An 11,680-nucleotide genomic window follows, 5' to 3' on the forward strand; every position below is an offset into this window, starting at 1 on the left:
ACAGAGCGACAGGCTGGGAGAAGGTACATTTCCATAACACAAGGGAGAGGCAAGTTATATTTGCATAAGATAAGGGAACTGGGAGCAGCCAAGAGGTCTATATTTACAAAATAAAGGAGGAAGAAAACCCAGAAGGAATAGGAGGACAATGAGGGCAGAGGGACTCAGGAATTACTATAATAACCAATTTGGAAGGGAATATTGACCAATCAGAGGGGGTATCAGGACACAGGAACTGCAGCCTTTAAAAACCGTGGAAACAGGAAGTGGGTGGGACTCTTTCCCTCTCCCCACATGGGAGTCTGTACTTGTTCTTCAATAAATCTCCATTTTTGCTATACAATCTTCTGTCCGTGGATTCATTCTTCAACTCTGGTGGACAAAGAATCCAGGATCCAGTCCAAAAATTCCGTATCACTTTCTTGAATTGTTTTGTCATCAAAAGTTACTTGAGAAATCTAAATCCAGTCTGATGGATTTAGATTTAGGTAGGTGACTTCTGCCTGGATGTATGTAGAATTTTTTCCCCTTTGAGTAGGCTTAATTGAGAATATAGAGAAAATAACAAGAAAGAGATAAAGACAAAATTTCCCAAAGCTGGTCCAGGCCAGAATTTCTACTTTAAAATCTCTTTCTAGGAATAAATTAGCATTCCTGGTAAGAGTGTTACAGAAGAGCAAAGAAATACCAAGCACGCTTCCTAGAGAAAGGGAGGAACCCATTTGTTAACACTAGTGGACTCTGGGAATAATTTCCAAATCAGAGTGAAGTAACATGCAGAGGCTTCGCTTTTTATAATCTTCTGGGGTCTTTGTCTTGCAGATATGGTTCTGCCCCCTTTTGTGGGCTTACGGGAAGGCCCCAGGTGTTCGATAACGACCTTCTCCCACTCCCCCCAGGGCAGTGACACGCCTTACAAGACCAGTTTCTGGGAAGGAGGCAATGACCTTAATTATAGGTCATCAAGAATGCACCCTGAGCTTGCTGGGATGAATTCCAATTGCTAGCCCCCAAAATATCAGGGTTACATTTGAATTAGCCCTTTTTAGCCTTCTCAAGAGGTTTAAGCAATCCTAATAAACTTTTAATTAAAGGTATCTCCTGAAAAACTTTAATATTCATTCTGTAAAAAAGAACTTCCAACCTAAGAAAATGTCATATGAGAGTTTATTTGAGCCAAACTGATGACAATTGCCAGGAAGCAAAATCTCAACAGATTAAGAAAATGCTCCATAAAATGGCAATTTTGCAGCTTATTTTATGCATTGCAACCAAAGGAGAAGCTGTAAAGAGGGTTACATTGGTGGTAGGTGAAGGAGATGGAACAAAAAGGAGCTCTTATCCTTTGTAACAGCATGGATGGACCTGGAGAGTATTATGCTAAGCGAAATAAGCCAGTCAGAGAAAGATAGTATCACATGATCTCACTCATATGTAGAATCTAATGAACAAAATAAACTGATCAACCAAATAGATCCAGAGACATAGAACCATGGACAGACTGAGGAATTTTGAGGGCAAGTGGGGTTGGAAGGGTTGGGGGGGGGGGGGCGGTTAACTAGGGAATTTATATGCATATATGCATAGCCCATGGACACAGACAATAGTGTGGCAAAGGTTTGGGAGGGGTGGGTGCAGGGAGGAGAGGGTCAATGGGAGGGGGCGGGGAACAAAGCAGACCTCTGTAATACTTTCAACAATAAAGATAAATTTTTTTAAAAGTAGGAACAAGCTAATTTTCCAACAATAGAGAGATGATTGATTATGGCGCATCTATTATTTAGCTATTAAAAATGTTTTCAAGAAATAAAAAGAAATTAATGCACCCTAACCGGTTTGGCTAAGTGGATAGAGCATCGACCTGCGGACTGAAGGGTCCCAGGTTCGATTTCGGTCAAGGATACATGCCCAGGTTTCAGGCTCAATCCCCAGAAGGGGGTGTTCAGGAGGCAGCTGATCGATGTTTCTCTCTCATCGATGTTTCTAACTCTCTATCCCTCTCCCTTCCTCTCTGTAAAAAATCAATAAAATATATTGTTTTAAAAAAGAAATGCATAGGTTTATATAAAAGACCTTTACTTGTAATAGTAAAAACTTATACTTTTATTTATTGTAGTAAAAATGTGTCTATAATAAGGGATCATATGACACATCCATATAACAAAATAGAATATTATTTAATGATGTATAATTCATTTTGCATTAATTAATTTTTATATGGTATCAGAAAGAAGCTCAATTTATTCAATTGTATGTGGATGTCCAGTTGTCCTAGCACAATTTGTTGAAAAATCTTCTCAATTGGATTATTTTGGAACCCTTGTCAAAAATTGTTTGTCAGTGTAAGAGTTTATTTCCAGACTCTCAGTACTATTACAATGATCTATATGTCTACCCTTATGTCAGTGCCACTCTGTTTTGGTTGTAGGCCTAAATATAAGGCCTAAAACTATAAAACTCTTAGAAGAAAATATAGGGATACATTTTTTTTTTAAATATATTTTACTGATTTTTTAGAGTGGAAGGGAGAGGGATAGAAAGTTAGAAACATCGATGAGAGAGAAACATCGATCAGCTGCCTCCTGAGCAGACTCTCAGTACTATTACAATGATCTATATGTCTACCCTTATGTCAGTGCCACTCTGTTTTGGTTGTAGGCCTAAATATAAGGCCTAAAACTATAAAACTCTTAGAAGAAAATATAGGGATACATTTTTTGACCTTGGATTAGACAACACCTTCATAAATATTGAGAGGAGCTAGAGATAACTTAGGCAGACAGGGTAAGGGGTCAGAGAAGAAGGAAGTGTGGACTGTGACAGCTGGAGCTAGCTGAAACTACAAAATATTTGTTTTGCAGAAAAACAGGATGTCACGAGACAAGGATGTTTATCTTGCAAGTGCAGAATGTTGCAAAAGAAGGGGAGGAAGAGGAAAGAAAGAGGGGGAGCACCTGGTGGATTTTGAAATTGTTGTTAGGCAAGGAACCAAACAAAGTGTGACACAGATAGAGTGGACTCAGGATGGATAAAAACCTCTAGACAAGTGAGCTTTGGTGGGAACCCTCTCTTGGGCCCCCTTCCCATGTGAGAGGTCTGTATCTGCTTGAATACATCCTACACCTCTTGGTTGATTCTTCTGCTCTGAAATTTCATTCTTTGTCTTCATGAGACACAATCCCAGGATGAACCTCAGCTTGCTGTTCAGATATCAATATGACATCAAAATTACCAGCAAAAGCAACAAAAAATAGGTATTCTCATCAAAACTAAAAACATTTGTGCTACAATGGGCACATCAAGAAAGACAAAAGATAACTCATAGAATGGGAGAAAATATTTGTAAATCATAAATCAGAGAAGGGCCTTGTATTCAGAATATACAAGGAGTATCATCACATACACCAAAATGTTGTGGGTTTGGTCAGGGCACATACCTAGGTTGCAGGTTCAATATCCAGTTGGGACATAGATGAGAGTCAACCAATTGATGTTTCTTTCATATCCATGTTTCTCTCTTTCTCTCTCTCTCACTCTTTTCTATCCTCTCTCTCTAAAAATCAATAAAAATATATCCTCAAGTGAGGATTTTTTTTAAAAAAGATAAATAATTCAATCTAAAACATAGGTAAAAGACCTGAAAGATATTTTTCCAAATAATATATGCAGATGGCCAATAAATACATGAAAAGATGCTCAATATCATATCTACTAGGGAAGTACAAATCCAAACCACACAATCCCCCTAGAATGGCTATAATAAAGACAGATAATAACAAGTTTTGGCAAAGGTATGGAGGAATTAGATCCCTCACACATTGTTGATAAGAATATAAAATGACCAAATTCCTTTGGAAACGGTCTTGGCAGTAGTTCCTCAAATTGTTAAACATGGAGTTGCCACATGACCCAGCCATTTTATTCCTAGGTATCTATCAAGATAAATGAAAACATATGTCAACATAAAAACTTATGTACAACTATTCATAGCAGCATTATTCATAATAACCAAAATGGAAATCATCCAAATGTGTATCAATTGATGAACAGATAAATTAAATACACTATACCCATATAATGGAATATTATTTGTCAACAAGAAGAAATAAAGTACTGACATATGCTTCAGTGTAGATGAGCTTTAAAAACATCATGCTAAAAGAAGCCAGTCACAAAAGACCATGTAACATATAATTCCATTTATATAAAATGTCCAGAATAGGCAAACTATAAAGGTAGAAAATATATTAGTAATTGCCTAGGTCTGGTGAGATTGAGGACAAATGGAGAGTGACTGCTAAAAGTAAAACCGAGGGTCCCTATGACTTTGATTAAATTTAGTTTTAACTTCTAGCTCCAGAAATCGTATTCTTCCCTCTCTCTATATAACCCTCAGAGACTTAGTCTTTCTGCAAAATTATCAGCAACCGCCGTGGCAGCAGAAGACAGTAGCAGGGATCTGGCTAATGGTCATAACATCTGGACCTCTGGCAGAAAAAAAAGACATCTTAATCTTAGTTATGTTTTAGCTCCTGAGCCCTAAATTGGAAAAAGACCCTGGCTACTTTCTCATGAAATCAGACAGAGGTGGGTGGGAACAGACCTTCGAGCTGTCCTCAAGACCTGATGAAATGATTTACTACCCTTACCTGATCTACAGCCAGTCAGTTCCCAGCATGGCCCTGACCCCATAACTCATGGTGTCTTGTGATTTACCCCTATATAATCTGTAACTTGCATGCCACTGGGGAGCGGGACTTAAGGGCATAAGCTCCTCACCTCCATATTGGCCAATTCAATATTAAACTATTTTTCCTTCTATACTGTAAACTCCTCTTTGTGTGTTTCTTTGGGCCAGTGCACATAGGCAGATGAAAAACAAAGCTAAACAAACAAACAAAATAAACCCACACAAAACAAAATAAAAATACTATTGGGTTCTCAATAACAAAAGGCACTGGGTTTCTTTTGGGTTTGATAAAAGTGTTCTATACTTAGATTGTGGTGATGGTTGCACAACTCTGTAAATACACTAAAAACTACTGAATTGTAATTTTAAGTGGGTCAACTGCACAATATGTGAATTATATTTGAATGAAGCTGCTTAAAATGGAATCAAGAACTTTCTAAAAAAGAGTGAATGAGTCAATTTCCACTTTCCTCTCAGGAATCATCCAAAACAGGATGTTGACAAATTAATAAATTTTATGTTTTTTTGTTTTTTGTTTTTTACATGAAGAAGCACAGACTGGACTGAGCTTTAGTAGCCTTCTCCATTCCATGCAACCTACTAATTAGGCTTGCCATTCAAGAAGAATTTTTTTGCCAGCACAGCTACATGCTCTTAAACACACAACTGAGGAAAAGTTTTCTGTATCTGCGAAGCCTACAGAGCAATCTTTCTTCTGAATATTCCTATCATGAATATCAAACCTGGTCATCAGGATAGGCTGCATTGACCTGAGGTGTCGCCTCAAAATCAGCCTCTTTGGCATGAGGATTCTTTTGAGCTGAAGGCAATAGAGAATCAACAGAAGCAGGAGAGTTCCCTGCCCTCCCCTCATCTGTCTGGAAGCAGGGCATAAATTTCCCTTTGAGAAAGCCCCACTCCTAGCCTTTACCAGGGAGACAAGTACAACATTTATTCAAGACAGAGACTTAAACCCAAGACGAGTTTGTATAAACAGACCTTACTAAAATAACCCTTATCTCCTATTAGTTCCTCCATATAGTTCCTCGTCATTTCCCACAATTTATCATCCCTTGAAACCCAACCCCCTTTCTCTTATCAAAAGGGTATATAAGCCCCTGAGTCTAACCACTTCTTTGAGTTTTACTTCTTTCCTGCAAACTCCCATACATATAAATACTCATAAAAATTCTTGCCTTTTTTCCGATTAATCTTTGCTTTGTTAGTTTAATTTGCATTATCCTAGTGATGAACATAGGAAGGTAGAAGAAAAGGTTTTTCTTCCTGACAGTCCCTTGTGTTTTTTCAATTTTTAAATATTTAGTTGTATTTTTATAAAAATGTTTAAGAACTAAAATTTTAGCAATATTGTTTTTCATAACTTGTATTTGTCCAGTATTTTATAAAATTCATTTGGCTTAGTTTTTTTTAATTATATTTTTATTTATTTCAGAGAGAGGAAGGGAGAGGGATAGAAACATCAATGATGAGAGAGAATCATTTATCAGCTGCCTCCTGCACGCCTCACACTGGGGATAGAGCCAGCAACCCCGGCATGTGTCCTGACCAGGAATCGAAGCGTGACCTCCTACTTCATAGGTCGATGCTCAACCACTGAGCCACACCAACCAGGCTATAAGCTATTTTTAAATTGCCTTTAAAATTTTGATCTTTTATAAAATTCATCCTCTATTCTTTAAAAAAAAAAAGAAGAGAAACTTAAATTGCAAATGTCTTTTCATTTATGATAAGTCTGTCTTGTATCTTATCTTTTTAAAAATTCTTTATTGTTTAAAGTACTAGTATTACATGAGTCTCCTTTTTCCCCATTGACCTCTCCCCTGCCACCCCCTCCCCCAAGCACAAGCCCTCACCTCCCTACTGTCTGTGTCCATTGGTTTTGCTCATATGCATGCATACAAGTCCTATGGTTGATCTCTTACCCCCTCATCCCTCACCTTCCCTCATAGGTTGTACAATCTGTATCTTATCTTTCTGTATCTTATTTACCCAAGCTTGGATTTTAGTAGATTCTTCTGATTTCTTTCTTTAGCAGGAATTTGCAGCTATTAAAGTCAAAAGCAAACTTTCTTTTTTAAATTATACATTGATATTACAGAATGTACTTAATAGTAATCAAATGTTTTTAAGTAATCATTCCCCATGATTAAAGTATGCTGTTCTAAATCTTAACTGTCCTTGGTAAAACCCACCACACATGAAAAAGATTAACTTTGCCCCCCCACCAATAGAGATTTAATTTCAAAAAAAAAGAAAACATTTTATCTCTAAGGTACTTCTGTCTCTTATCTGATCTCATACATCTAGCCTTATTTCATAATTTTATCCTCTGAATCTCAGATTGATTTAGTTTTGTTCATGCCTACCACAATATAATAGCAAAAAGATTGCATATAACCTGGACCAACTACATAGTAATGTTGGGCCCAGGGCAAAAGGAAAATGTGGAGACTCTTGTTTAAAATTAAGAATTTGAAGACCTTGACGATAGAGCATCAAACCAAGTACAGGGCTCTTCTGAGTTCAGGGCCCTAAGTGATTGATTGCTCAGGTCACACACTAATGAAGTCACCCTACATGTAACTGTTGGGGGCCAGATGTAAGCTGGCAAGGTCCTTGCACCTGAAGGGGCTAGCAAGGCTGGGACCCTTACCCACACAGTTTTCCCAGACTTGTTTGGATGGCGATTATCAGTAGAATGAGAGCAACCTTTGTAGAATGAGAACAGCCTTTCATGGATTACCAAGAAGTCTGTAACTATTTACTGAGATATGCTGTACTGCGAACTTGTCCTTCTGCTGTGTCTCTCCCTTAGAGATTAAGAGGAACAAAGAATACATTCCTCTTGACAGACCTCCTATTCAGTGTGTAGTGTATAAATAAGATTGTGTGGCTAATAAACTTGCTTCAGTTCATCGAGAGAACTGGAGTCCTCCCGATCCCGCTTTCCTGTCTTTCTTTCTTTTCTCAATTCCCACCTCCCTGCCTCAGCCCGGCTCAACCTTGTCAGGCTGGCCCTGACATATAACAATATTTTAGTGCAAGATTCAGCAAACTACCACCCATAGTTCAAATCTAGCTGCTCCCTATTTCTGTAAATAAAGTTGTATGGGAATGTAGCCAGGCCCATTGATATTGTCAATGCCTGCTTTGCTCCACAATAGCAGAGTTTTATACATGCTACTGAGATCATATGACCCACAAGACTGAAATATTTAACATCTGATCCTTTCAGAAAAAGTTTTCAGACTTCTGATCTAGTATCTGATCTGTGGCTGCTTGCCTCATCCTTGCTATTCAAAAAGGGGACCCAGTAATCTACAGTTTTATCCACTCTCTACACAAGAAACCAAGGAGGGCTCAGAGCATGCAGCTATAAATAGAAGAATCTGGAAATTACTGACCCACTCCGAGGCCACAAACTGAAATGCCAATAATTTCTATGACACTGTAGGACAGCAACACCCATGAATTCTCCACGTAGAAGCCTACAAAGCTATATTTCTTGGGTACCTGAGATTTCTAACCACCACTACCACAAGACCACATACCTTGCCAGAGGATTGGCATTTGCCTGGAGTCTTGTGTGTCCATTTCATGAGAGATTGGGCTCAAGAACAGTTCTTCTTAGACTGCTTTGAAATAAAAACTTTGAAATCCTTTAGCTCTGCATTTGGCAGTTACACACACAACCACAATTCCCCTGAATCAGGGGCCCACATAATCTTAATATCTGGGTGTGAGCCCCTATCAAGAACTTTAGAGGATTCTGAGATTTTCTTCTACATGTTGTAACCATAATTTAATATCTCAATTATATATTCTACATTTTCTCAAGGCTACAGCCAACTCTCTGTTTTCTTAGAGTGTGTAAATAAAATCCCATGTTTTCACTTCTAATCTACCTTTTTTTTTAATAGATTAGAACAGGGGTCCTCAAACTTTTTAAACAGGGGGCCAGTTCACTGTCTCTCAGACAGTTGGAGGGCTGGACTATAGTTTAAAAAAAAACTATGAACAAATTTCTATGCACACAGTGGCGGCAAAAACACCCAGCGGGCCGTATAAATGTTTTCAGTGGGCCACATGTGGCCCGTGGGCCATAGTTTGAGGACCCCTGGATTAGAACAATTTGCTCTCAGGGAGGAGGGCTGCTTGGCATCAGCCATGAAGACCCTCAAGTATCAGCCATAAATCTACAAATTCCGGTTTGAAGAGAGATAGCACCAGCCCCTTCCCTTCCCTATGCTCCCCCTTCTCTTTCTCAGGAGAAGCAGCATATTCAAATTCCCCTTCATTTCCCCCTCCCTTTACCTCTGGGAAAGACAACACATCCACAGCCCTCTCCCTGATCCCTTTGTTCTGCTTTCCCTCTCCATCCTTACAAAAATGTTTGCCTGCACTGAGATATTAAAATGAGTCTTTGAGGATAAGAGTTCCCCCATCTTTTCCAGATGCCAGCACACAAATAAACCTCTTTCCTTTCCACCAGCACTTGTCTCACAAGTATGGCTTTTGTTGCAGCACGCAGCTGAACCTGAGTTTCCTTACAACACTCGTTTCATGGATTCTGTAGAAGACATGACACTGGTAAAATGAATGGTATGTAAGAGATGAAGGATAGTTTATTACTCACAGCAAGAGCAGTAGCTAGAGTAACTGCATTTTTGCACCATTTTCCCAATGGTGATGCAAGGGCCAATTTACACCTGTACTTGTAGTAGGTTGCTTTACAAGAAAGGCATTTTTAGCTTAGGGGACAAGGATTTTTTAATTAATGCATGATAATACTACACTATTCCCTCCTTATCCATTGGGAATACATTCCAAGACCCCTAGTGGATGCCTGAAACTGTGGATAGTTCCAATACCTATATATACTATGTATTTACCTATATATTCCTACCTATGATAAAGATTAATGCCCTTTCCAGCTTCATACATACTTATCACACACTGTAGACTTAACTTTTGCAGTTTGAGCTATGACAACAAAACTAGCCTGAATTCCTTTTTCCTTCATAATTTCATGGACAGATGATTTGTTTTTATCATATACCTTAGCAACCTCAGCATATGATTTTTTTTCTCTCTCCTTTTTAAATCAAGAACTTTCACCTTTTCACTTAGAGGAAGCATTTGGGGGCTTCTCTTTGGCATATCCGAATTGCCAGTATCACTAGGGCTTGTGTCCAGTCCATGTGATAACCAAGATGGTTGCTAAGTGACTAATGGGTAGGGAGCATATACAGCATGACTGTGCTGGACAAAGGGATGATTCATGTCCCAAGTGCGACGAAGCAGAAAGGTATGAGATTTCATCAGGCTTCTTAGAACGTTGTGCAACTTAAAACTTATGAATTGGCCCTAGCTGGTTTTGCTCAGTGGGTAGAGCATTGGCCTGCAGACTGAAGGGTCACAGGTTCAATTAGGGTCAAGGGCACTTACCTCAGTTGCAGGATCAATCCCCAGTTGGGGCGTGTGCCAAAGGCAACCAGTCAATGTGTCTCTCTCACATTGATGTTTCTCTCTCTGTCTTGCCCCCTCCCTTCCAGTCTCTCTTTAAAAAAAAAAATCAATGAAAAAAGTATTCTTGGATAAGAATTAACAAATTTATGAATTGTGTATTTGGCTAATTTTTTCATTTGATATTTTCAGACCAACGCAGACTGCAGGTAGTTGAAATCATGAGAAATGAAAATGGATAAGGGGGGACGACTACATAAGCACATGTGGCCTGTGCTCTAGAAGGAAACGTTATTTTTACTACACCCAACAGTAAGCAAATTTGTCCTTTGCTCTGAAGGAAGACACTAGCTCTATCTTCCAAGGCAGATTGCTACACAAACATCCTTGAAAGCACAGTTCAGAACAGAAGACAATCAATGCCTTGGCTGCAATTTGTTTGAGAGCACTTGACATCCTAAATCCCCATTGAAACACTAATTTTTAAGCTTTAAACTTCTTGGTATATGCTAAGTAAGATTTCCCAAACTAGACTGACTGATTTAGTACCATTATTTTTTTAAATATATTTTTATTGATTTCCAAGAGGAAGGAAGAGGGCCTGAGAGTAGAAACATCAATGATGAGAGGGAATCATTGAACAGCTGCCTCCTGCACACCCCACACTGGGAATTGAACCCACAACCTGGGCATGTGTCCTGACCAGGAATCGAATCCTTACCTCTTGGTTCATAGGTCCATGCTCAACCACTGAGCCACGCCAGCTGGGTGTAGTTTCTTTTTTAAAAAAGATTTATTGATGTATTTTGGAGAGAGAGGAAGGGAGAAAGAAAGAAACATCGATATGAGAGGGGAGCATTGATCAGCTGCCTCCTGCATACCCCCTACCAGGGACTGAGCTGCAACCCAGGGATGGGTCCTGATCCGAAATTGAACCGGCAACCTTTCGGTGCACAGGATGATGCTCAGCCAACTGAGCCACACCAGCTAGAGCAGGCAATTTGTCTTTCAATGGCCCCTATTTGGACTTGGTCTTTTACCGTGACTCCTCCCTCCCATCCCCAGAACTATAGATGAGTCACCTTTTTCCTGAGAGTGAGTTGAAATTTTGCTAATTTCTCTCCTGTTTTGTGACTTTTCAGGTAAAATTGTATCAATTGTTATTGCTGTAGATAGCTAAACAACTTGGGTCCCATGATATGTTTGAAGCACTTAGCCACTCCCCTATCCATTGAGTTCTCAATATCCTGAAATTGTGTGTGTGTGTGTGTGTGTGTGTGTGTGTGTGTGTGAATACAAAAATTATGTAGTGCAAATGAGAACCCAAATAAGAGTGAATGAAAGAGAACAGGAAAAGGAATCAGGAACTGACTCCAAACAAACACCATCCGGAGGAAACAGGATAAGCCTGTCCAGATACTGGCAATTATGAGGAAGGAAAAACAATTACCAGAACAGATGGACGGAAACATAGCAACTAACAGAGGTAGAGCCATACTTATT

This window comes from Myotis lucifugus, unplaced genomic scaffold (genome assembly GCF_000147115.1).
Source record: "Myotis lucifugus unplaced genomic scaffold, Myoluc2.0 scaffold_532, whole genome shotgun sequence".
Lineage (NCBI taxonomy): Eukaryota > Metazoa > Chordata > Mammalia > Chiroptera > Vespertilionidae > Myotis > Myotis lucifugus.